Source organism: Balaenoptera borealis (assembly GCF_965194805.1).
Source record: "Balaenoptera borealis genome assembly, chromosome: 4".
Taxonomy (NCBI): Eukaryota; Metazoa; Chordata; class Mammalia; order Artiodactyla; family Balaenopteridae; genus Balaenoptera; species Balaenoptera borealis.
Window position 1 is genome coordinate 34,702,360 of NC_138861.1, and position 9,284 is coordinate 34,711,643.

General features: G+C 42.4%; 1 long non-coding RNA gene across 1 annotated transcript in view; it reads right to left on the reverse strand.

Moving 5' to 3' along the window:
• LOC309627823 overlaps nt 1-7,330 on the reverse strand; it is a 108,657-nt gene extending 101,327 nt beyond the window's left edge. The window contains exon 1 of the long non-coding RNA XR_014243974.1: nt 389-7,330. This is a non-coding gene — a long non-coding RNA (uncharacterized lncRNA). The remainder of the gene's footprint in view (nt 1-388) is intronic.
• Nucleotides 7,331-9,284: the final 1,954 nt, after the last annotated feature.

Sequence of the window (9,284 nt, forward strand, 5' to 3'; positions counted from 1 at the left end):
CTGGAGCCCGTGAGCCACAACTACTGAGCCCGAGTGCCACAACTACTGAAGCCCGCGTGCCTAGAGCCCGTGCTCTACAACAAGAGAAGCCACCCAATGAGAAGCCCACGCACCGCAACGAAGAGTGGCCCCCCGCTCGCCGCAACTAGAGAAAAGCCCGCGCGCAGCAACAAAGACCCAAGGCAGCCAAAAATAAAAATAAATAAATAAATTTCTAAAAAAAAAAAAAAAAAAAAAGCCCAGCGTATCCCAGGCACTTAGGAAACACGTGCAAGAATTCACGAGTTGTTTAGTTTAATCTGATGGTAGAAATACATGTTTATTTATTTACATTAACTGAACCCATTTTAGAAAATACTGTTCCACATATTAAAACTGTTCTCCTTACCTGGGATTCAAGGCTCTTCAGAATCTTTCCAGCCTTCCTTATCAGTTCTCACCTTCCTACATCCGGGTCTTGAGGATAATTATTCTCTCCATCTGGAATGTAAGATTCTGGTCTCTTATCTGTCTTGAAACATAACCACCCAGCAAAGCACAGCTTAGATTCAACCTCCTCCGTGGAACCTACTCTGCCTCTGCAATTAACACTAATTTCTCCTTTCCCTGAACACTTCTTAGGGCACTAAAATCCTGTCCTGGCCATTCTGCATCTGGTGTTCATGGCCTTCTTGTTTTACAGTTGTATTTTTCAAACATTAACGATTATTTTCTCCCTGGGTTTTCCTACTTATTTCCTCTCCTTGCCTCATTTAAGGACATGATCAGACCTGGCCACAGGAAAGGAAGCAGGAAAAAAAGAAATTACTGGGTTTGTGTCCCACTGATGAAATTTCCAGAGTGATTTTAAAAATGAGATCAAAGCGAGGAAAGACTAACAAAGGGTCCCCCCTTGGGGCTGGGTGGAGAGAGGAGTAGGAAGGAGCTGTGCTGAGCCAAGAGACATCAGTGGAGCCAAACAGCATGTTTCTCCACCCATTTTAGGGCAGAAGCCTGGGGAGGGAGCGAGACCCCTGAGAGGTGTGGGGTCTGAACGCCACAGGCATCTGCCTGATGTTTACTGCACAGAGCTCCAGGGAGACGTAAGACCCCAGAGGAGCTCTCTGAAGATGGGTCTGAGCAGAGAAGGACCAGAACATCACAAGTACTCTTAATCTCAGGTTGGCAAGAAGGAAGCCAAATAACTCCTGGGCCTCCCAGGCACAGCATGGGAGTATTCGAGAAATTTACAGGACCTGTAAATTTCTGTAAAATTCCTGTAAAAAAGGGACCATGCAGACCCTTTAGAAATGAAGGACATCTTAGTGGCAATCTCTACACAAAAGCAACTAGAGCGGTGGGTGCTGCATGGACAAATCATTCAAGGAACAGGTGGACCCTCTCCCAACACCTGGCCACTATTTATACCCTCTAAAGCTTAGACAACTTGGAGATTAACCCTACCGGACTATAAGCTTCTGGATGGCAGAGATGCCAAAAAACTTCATATTGACTAAATCGTGTTTCCTAGAAGGAGATTCCTGTTCTTAAACTGGAGTCTCCTAGAAGGGTATATTCCTCTAAGCCAACCCACTGTTACCCTGAAGCCTGGGTTACTACACATGGAACTCTGGGGGGAAAAAAAAAACTACTTTATCCCACTGTAGAGAGAAAAGGATGTCAGCACTCAAAAAGGCCCCCTGGTGGCTCTATGGAACAGGGGCTGCTGAAGGGGTGTCTGGGGGCCACGTCTCACCTCATCACGACTGTGCTTTCAGTATGGACAGTAGGCCATGGAGCTCTTTGCAATGATGACCATCTCAACTACGCCTCAGAGCTCCTACTTCTGCAACGGTGGAAGTGGACTAAGGGTCTTCGTTGAATGTTCTCTACCTTTCTATACTGTTGTTAATGTATGTGTTTCTATCAATTTACTGAAATTTTATATTTAGGTATCTAAATTCAGGGATAAAAGGGAAAAAAGAAGGCTCTTTGTTGGAATACATTAGTGCTTACATTTATATGACCTTAAATGACCATGAAAAAATGTGTAAAAGAAATCCTGCGAAAGTATGCGCAGGTTATAATAGTTTCATACTCCACTACAAAACTGCATATGCTTGTGCAATAATTGCATGAAAATTCTTAAGGTATGAAATAAGAGGATAAAACATTGACTAGAAAGCAGTGCCATTTTTGGAAATTGCCAAGTAGTGTACAGATTTTAAACATCCTAACTTTGTTTTTATTGACTCAGAACGGCTCACAATTATACTAAGATAGTAACTATGGTTTTTGTTTCAGCCTTTGCTCGTTGCCAGCTTCAACTTTTTGTCATGCAATTAACAATCTGAAGATCATTAATCCCTTATCCAGGAATTCAAAGATGTAACTGTTTCCAGATAAATATATCATCATTTTTCACTGAGGAAATCTCTGGACTTAACATTCTCATAAAAAAAGAAAGAAAAGTGAACCACAATAAAACATATGGCTAAATCATTAGCTATAATTTGTGCAAAATAATTTTGACAATGAACGTAGATAGACATTGGGTTCTGGAAATCACCCTTCTTACATCAGAGGGTTTGGAAGTCTGAGGTGAAAGAGCTGACATTCACAAGCATCCCAATGGCAGCAAAACACTGTCGGGGTCTCCTGTGGGCACTTCCCAGCCTTGCACCTTGGATTCTAATTGCTATTTAGATTTGGCATCTCCTTTTTCTCTCATGCTTCCCGAGCTCGGCTGTTCGTAGATTTATAGATCTAGCAATACCCAGGTCTTTAGTGGCTTTGTCTTTGGTGCTGTCTGGATCAGCATTTTTATCAAGCAGTTTGGAGGAAGGTGGAGGTGAGGGAGAAGATTGCTCCCTGGTGACCAGGTGAGGCCAATGAGGCAACCAAGGTCATTCACTCATGTAGACAAGAGTACTTCTAGGCTGAGTCCTCTATCAGGATGACCAGATTCTCCCAACTTCCTTTCTGTCTTACTGAAATTTGTATCTGTAGTTGCCCCCAGTTCTAGTTATTCCATTTGGTTTGCAATTCAAATTTGTCCCAGGCTACAGATTTCTGACACCCCCATCTCAGTACCTTTTACAAAAATATCTGTGGCCAGCTCAGCTGTTTGACCACAGTCTAGCCTTCTAGATATTGTGCAACATCTGATACCCAATTGAGACCCCAGTCACTGACTGAGTATGCCCCCAGATTGAGTTTCAGACAAGCCTAATCATGCTAGGGTACAAGAGAGCAAAGCCTTGACACGAAGCTAGGAGAGATGGCGAATATGATGGAGACTTGTAAAAGCTCTTGAGTGGTTCGGAAGCCTGGTTCAAGAGCAACAAAATGAGATTTAACAGCCGTGAGTTTGAATTCCAAAAACCATCTCATAAATATAGATGATGGAAAAAATGGCTTGACTGTTTTATGTGAAAAGACCGGGCTGTTTTTGTTGATCATAAGTTCAGTGTGATGTGACTTAGCTGATCTAAAAGCTAATCCTCTTGTGGGCTGCATTAATAGGATTGCGTCCAAATCACGCAAGGCAATAATCTCTGTAGACTCACCTTCAACTGGTCAGGCAACAGCTGACTACTCTGTTGTGACCGTCGTTCTACAAAGGGGTCATTAACAACCACAGACAATTCTGGGGAAGCAGACCAGGACGCAGAGATCTGTGCTCTCCACGGCACAGAAAATTGTTGGGCCAACTGTTTAGCCTGAGCAGTGGCTCTCTATCTGTTGAAACTCTTGGTTCCACAGAAAACTCAGCTGGCTTAGGCAAGAGGGGGTCGTGAATCCTAATGACATAGCCAGGGCTGCCACTCAGATCAGATACACAGGTATGGCTGAACTAGTTTTTTATCTCTGGCATCTGCTCTGATTCATTGGTTCCCATAGAGTACTGGCTTTAAATATTTTGAATATCACCCCTGGAAACAGGAGTGCCTCAGAGGATCCAGGGCTAGAATACAGCTGAGCTTTAGGAAAGGCTAGAGCCAGGAAATGGAATGTCACTGGAAGGCTGGCAGTATTGGCTCTCTTCTCCTCCCGTCTGCCTCATTCATCTTTGTCTGTATGAGACAGCTTTCTCTAATCCCTAGTCCACTTGCCAGAAACTGGCTTTCTCTCGATTCCAGCTCCAAGTTCCCAACAGAACTTGGGTTAGCATGGGATGCCTACCCCATCCCTATCAACTGTGGCCAAGTGCATGGAGTACATTAGACAAATAGGGCTGCAAGAAACCCACCCCTATGGGGAATTCCCTGGCGGTCCAGTGGTTAGGACTCCATGCTTTCCCTGACGGGGCCTGGGTTTGATTCCTGGTCGGGGAATTGAGAACCCCCAAGCCCCGAGGCACGGCCAAAAAAAAAAAAAAAAAGAAACCGTCCCCTATGATTGAGATGGGGATGATTAAGGAGGTCATTCTGTGGCAGGAAAATACCCAAAAAGTTTTGTATCATTTTCTTAACTTTCTTTGGTGTCATAAACCCCTTTGAAAAGTTGGGGAAACATGTTTTCCTCTATACAAAAATACACACGAATTTTGTTTAGGCTTTCAAGAGATTCCTAGAACCTTGGAATATATCCATGAACCCCACAGTAAGATACCCTGACCTAGAGATGAAATACTTAGGGGAGAAAATATGAATGTCTTCCTTCAAATAGCTGAAGAATTGCTAGGGAAGAAGATTAAAATTATGTAAATGCATGCATAAGAAAAAGATTAGAATGCTATATAAAAGTGAAAACGTGGTTCCCTTTGGAGATAGTGTAATGGGTGATTCTTTTTTGTGTGTTTCCCAACTATCCTGCCAGGAATATCTATGGTTAGTTTTATAATCACGTAAAGCATATATTTTTAAAATAAATTTATTTATTTATTTGTTTGTTTGTTTTTATTTTTTGGCTGTGTTGGGTCTTCGTTGCTGCGCGCGGGCTTTCTCTAGTTGCAGTGAGTGGGGGCTACTCTTCGTTGCGGTGCACGGGCTTCTCATTGCGGTGGCTTCTCTTGTTGCGGAGCAGGGGCTCTAGGCACACAGGCTTCAGTAGTTGTGGTGCGCGGGCTCAGTAGTTGTGGCGCACGGACTTAGTTGCTCCGCAGCATGTGGGATCTTCCCGGACCAGGGCTCGAACCCATATGCCCTGCATTGGCAGGCAGATTCTTAACCACTGCGCCACCAGGGAAGCCCCATGTAAAGCATTTGTTAAAAAGAAACATAATCAAAATTTCAAATGCTTCAGAGTTTAGAAGAGTGGGTAAAACTGATAAGAACGGAGATTTTGACTCAATGTTACTGGTGGCCTTAGGAGTAATCACAATGTCCCTGAATCGATCTTTGCCCTCCTGTAATCTGTTCTCAGAGCAGAAGCCACTTGTGTTAAAACATAAGTCAGAGTATTTCTCTCTGCTCAGAACCCAGCAAGGGCTCCCCGATTCACTTAGAGCAAGAGCCAAAATAAGGCTATAAGGCTGCATGTGACCTGTCCCATGTTGTGCCCCCATCTCATCTCCGACAGCTGTCCTCCAGCTCATTCTGATTCCTCGTTCCTCAAATTTCGTCACTTCCTGAAGTCTCTGCACATGACATGTTCCCAGTGAGGCCCACTCAGTTTTAAACTGCATACCTCACCACCACTGTCACTCTCCATGGCTCTTGCCCTACTCTCTTTCTTCCTTTCTTTTTTTTTTAAATAATTAATTAGGGACTTCCCTGGCAGTCCAGTGGTTAAGACTCCCGTCCTTCCACTGCAGGGGGCGTGGGTTCCGTCCCTGGGCAGGGAACTAAGATCCCCCATGCTGCGTGGCCAAAAAAAAAAAAAAATTTAATTGATTAATTTTTTTATTGAAGTACAGTTGATCTACAATGCTGTGTCAGTTTCAGGTGTACAGCAAAGTGATTCAGTTATATATATATATATCTCTATCTATCTATATCTATGTATATATGTATATCTTTTTCAGATTCTCTTCCATTATAGGTTATTCCAAGATATCAAAGATGCGGTATATGTGTACAATGGACCTACTTGCTTTCTTTTTCTCATAGGACTTATCACCTTCTAAAATACTATGTAAAATTTTTATCATCTGTTTCTCCACACTGGAATGTAAGTTCCATGAAGACAGAGGATTTTGTCTTTTCTTTCTTTCTTTTTTTTTTTTCTGGTTTGCTTAATCCCAAGCACCCAGTGCCTGGCTAATAGTGGACATTCAATAGACATTTGTTGGAGGAAGGGAGGGAGGGAAAAAAAGACTTGCAGTGGTCAAGCAGAGACAGAATGGTTCTCTCATAGAAGGAATTCCTGATATGGGGGAGAAGCTTGGACAACTTTGAAGTTTCATTGCAAATGTGAGATTCTACATGATAGGACTCTTCCCTTCCACCACCATAACCCAGATTTTTACTTACTTAGATTACTTGCTGATTGTCTTAGACAGGAATCATTTGGATGCAAGGAAGAGAAACCACTCAGGTTACATTAAATAAAAAGCAAAGTTTTAATTTAACGCATGGAATCTCATGGATTCCAAGGGCAAGAACTTCAGGGTGGCCCCTCGAGGAGCTGAAACCAGGATTGTCTCTGCCTTTCTGGTACTTCATGAAATTTAATCTCTCCCTCAGCAGACATCTCATTTCTCCTTCCTGGAGAGCTACAAGACCTCCCAGCTCCAGGGCCCATCACTAATTAATTAAAGTCTCTGTCTCAAATCCAAATTCTTCAAGAGTGAATCTGATTGGCTTATCAATTGTTTTCCCATACATCAAGTGGTACTGTCCGCTGTCACCAGAGGCAAGAGCATCAGAGAGTGCAACCATGACCAAAGAATCCACCCTGGTGGGCTTGGGAAGGGAAGCAGTTCTCAGAGAAGCAGCACATGAGCTGAACAGGCAAATTGGCTAGCACTCCAAGGCACCACCCCACTGGAATCTAACTGCACTAACATTCTCAACAATCTAATTTCATTTCCCCAGCAATTTCCTGTCTGGAAGAGGTTGCTGATTTCTTTGAAGCTAAAATCGGCACATCCCTCACTTATAAAAATAATAAACAGCTTTCTGAGAAACTTCTGAGGAAATTTTTCTACCACCTGGAAAAGCACAGTGAGAGGATTCATCTCCTAGAATAAGAGTTGCAGGGACTTTACCCTGAAACGGAGCTGCAGAATGTCACAAAGTTCTGCACCATGAACACAGATGTATATAAAATTGCTTTTTATAACGAGATTTTTTTTTTAAATTGAAGCATAACACAAATACACAAATGTGCACAAATCGTAAGTGTTCAGCTGGATGAATTTCCAAAAGTAAATACACCCTTGTAGCCAGCACCCCAATCAAGAAAGCAGCACCATCATCCTACTTCCCACCTCCCCTCTGCCCACCCCACCACCCCCAAACACACACTATCTCCTGACTTCCATAGATTAGTTTTGCCTATGTTTAAAGTCTTTGGCCCTTTTTTTCCTACTGGGTTGGCCATCTTGTTTTGTTTTATTTATTTATTTATTTATTTTTAAATTTATTTATTTATTTTTGGCTGTGTTGGGTCTTCGTTTCTGTGCCAGGGCTTTTTCTAGTTGCGGCGAGCGGGGGCCACTCTTCATCGCGGTGCGCGGACCTCTCACTATCGCGGCCTCTCTTGTTGCGGAGCACAGGCTCCAGACGCGAAGGCTCAGTAATTGTGGCTCACGGGCCCAGTTGCTCTGCGGCATGTGGGATCTTCCCAGACCAGGGCTCGAACCCGTGTCCCCTGCATTGGCAGGCGGATTCTCAACCACTCCACCACCAGGGAAGCCGTTTTGTTTTATTTTTAAAGCAACTTTATTGAGGTATGATTGACATGCAATAAAGTACATATTTAAAGTGCACAGTTTGATAAATTTAGGTATATGTACATATCATGAAACCATCACCACAATCAATCCCTCCCAGCCCCAGACAACCAGTGATCCATCGTTGGTTGGATCAAGGATATCATTATCAATTGTTTATATTTCTAGAATTTTATATAAATGGAATCACATAGCACATTTTTATTTTTGTCTGGCTTCTTTCACTCAAAATAATTATTTTGAGATTCATCCATGTCAGTACATGTATTACTAGTTCATTTCCTTTTATTGCTAAGTAGCAACCCATTGTATGGATATACTATACTTCGTTTATCCGTTAACCTGTTGATGGGCATTTGAGTTGTTTCTAGTTTGGGGCTATTTAAAATAAAGGGGTTAAGAACATTTGCGCACAAGTCTTTGAGTGAACATATGATTTCATTTATCCCAGGTATTTAGGAGTGGAATGTCTGGGTTATATGTTATGTGTACGTTTATAAGAAACTGCCAAAATGTCTTCCATTTTACATTCTCACAAGCAGTGTATGAGAGTTTCAGCTGCTCAATCTTCTAACTCTTGACATAATCAACCTTTTCAATTTTATGCATCCTAATAGGTGTGTGGTGGTATCTCACTGTGATTTTAATTTGTGTTTCCCTAATGACTAACGATTTTGAGCACATACATGTTTTGCTATGGCTTATTTGCCATCTGTACGTCTTTTACAGTTGTGTTCATAAAAATCTTCTGCCCATGTTTTAATTAGGTTGTTTGTTTTCTTATTAAGTTTTTTTTAAAGAATTAACTTTTTTTTTAATAGATTTTATTTATTTATTTATTTTTGGCTGCGTTGGCTCTTCGTTGCTGCACGTGGGCTTTCTCTAGTTGCGGCGAGCGGGGGCTACTCTTCGTTGCGGCATGCAGGCTTCTTATTGCAGTGGCTTCTCTTGTTGCGGAGCACCGGCACTAGGCGCACCGGCTTCAGTAGTTGTGACACGTGGGCTCAGTAGTTGTGGCTCACGGGATCTAGAGCGCAGGCTCAGTAATTGTGGCTCACGGGCCTAGTTGCTCCGCGGCATGTGGGATCTTCCTGGACCAGGGCTCAAACCCGTGTCCCCTGCATTGGCAGGCAGATTCTCAACCACTGTGCCACCAGGGAAGCTCTTATTATTAAATTTTGATAGTGCTTTATTTATTCTGGAGACAAGTCCTTTATCAAATATGTGATTTGCAAATATTTTCTCCCTCATTTTGTGGCTTGTCTTTTCATTCTCAGTGGTGTCTTTCAAAGAGCAGAGATTCTTAATTTTGATAAAAGTCCAATTTATCATTTTTTTTCTTTCATGGATCATGCTCTGAGCATCATATCTAAGAGACCTTTGCATAACTCAGTCACGCAGATTTTCTCCTATGCTTTATTCCAGAAGTTTTCTTTTTATCAGGTTTTACTTTTCTATTTATAAT